We start from the raw sequence: 1,470 nt of genomic DNA on the forward strand, positions 1-1,470 counted from the left end.
TACATCGATCGTATCCGTGAAACTTGTGATAATATGAATTAATTGTCTCTTTTTCCCAACATAACAGTGACCTTTCTACTGCGTACCGATACTTGAAAAGTGTTAATTTTTTTTTTTGTCTTCAACCGTTAGGTCATGTACTTTTTCATCCAATCGCTCAGAAGGGATAAAAGAATAACGCTGCACTGTACAGTCACGCTAAAGAAAATGTGCGATTGAGCTGCTGCAGGGAGGGCATGTCGAATAGTGTAGCAAGGATACATATAGGCAACGACGACAACGAATGGTGTATTTTGGGCCCAATGGCATTTCTTTGTTTCTGTTCTGTATTCCAGAGTGCATGATGGACGACGGGAGCACCAGTGCCATCTTCTGGAAGTAGGAGGCACCGGTGGCGGCCGCTGAAGGTAACTTCGACTTCCAGGAGATAGCTAGCTTCCTTCCAGTACCTCTATTCTTCTTCTTCTTCTTCTTCTTCCCCCCGAAATCGGCAGAAGGAGAATCTCTCTAAGAGAAAAAGAAAAAAAGAAAGAAAGAAAGAAAAGAAACGAATTTTCCTTTCTCATCACGCCATCACCGCTGATTCAGCCAGCACAGCTCGCCGCAAAGTTCATTTTGCTGCTCGCTAGTGTTCGACCCACGAATCCTGACATTCCTTCCAACCGGCTTCTCTGTCCCTCCCGTTGTATCCCTTGCTGTCCAATTCCTTCATTCGGCCACGCGCTATCGACGTATACATAGATATACATATTCGAAGGACAGAAAAAATCGAAAATTTTGAATACTTTTGCGGAAGAAGTAGTTTTCGACGTTGACAAAATTTTTCCTTTTTAGCACTTTGAGCTTCTTACTTGCAATGCTATAAAGTTGGTAAGTCAGATTTCTCAAGCTTCACTTGAAATTCGGGAATATATTTCAAATTTTTGGTAACCGTCGGTTTTCTTCATTTTCTAAACGAAATTGGTCAGATTGCCATAAGTTAACTCAGAAGAAAAAAAGACGACGCACTATTGGCGTATGTATACATATTCGCGGGACAGAAAAAGTTCAAAGTTCCGAATATTTGTGTAAAAGAAGTAATTTTCGAATTTGTCAAAAAAAATTTGTTTTTCTCACCTCGAACTTCTTACTTGCAAATTTCTCAAGCTTCACTTGAAACTCGCGAATATACTTCGTACTTTTCGACAACTGTCGATTTTCTTCATTTTCCAAAAGAAATACGTTTCGGAAAGAAAGGTTGAATTTTCGTGGAAAAAACCTTCCTCCGTTTCAACTAACGCCAATCCCCTTCTTCCCGACTAATTTCGCCCCCGAGAAAAACACAGATATACAACGTGACACACTGTAAGGTATTATAAATGATATTGTGCGTGCCCACGTGCGTGGACTTTCATTTAGTAGCCGTAAACTTGTCGTTCGTGTTTTTTGCTCTAATTATTACGCACTAGCGTTATCACACTATATCAAAAC

General features: G+C 40.3%; 1 protein-coding gene across 1 annotated transcript in view; it reads left to right on the plus strand.

The window, feature by feature from the left end:
* Positions 1–350: 350 nt before the first annotated feature.
* LOC108571953 (CUGBP Elav-like family member 4) overlaps positions 351–1,470 on the plus strand; it is a 69,428-nt gene continuing 68,308 nt past the window's right edge. The window contains exon 1 of the mRNA XM_017934110.1: positions 351–407. The gene's annotated coding sequence lies outside the window, so the exon portion shown is untranslated. The remainder of the gene's footprint in view (positions 408–1,470) is intronic.

The sequence above is a fragment of the Habropoda laboriosa genome, unplaced genomic scaffold (assembly GCF_001263275.1).
Source record: "Habropoda laboriosa isolate 0110345459 unplaced genomic scaffold, ASM126327v1 scaffold67, whole genome shotgun sequence".
In the NCBI taxonomy this organism is placed as follows: domain Eukaryota; kingdom Metazoa; phylum Arthropoda; class Insecta; order Hymenoptera; family Apidae; genus Habropoda; species Habropoda laboriosa.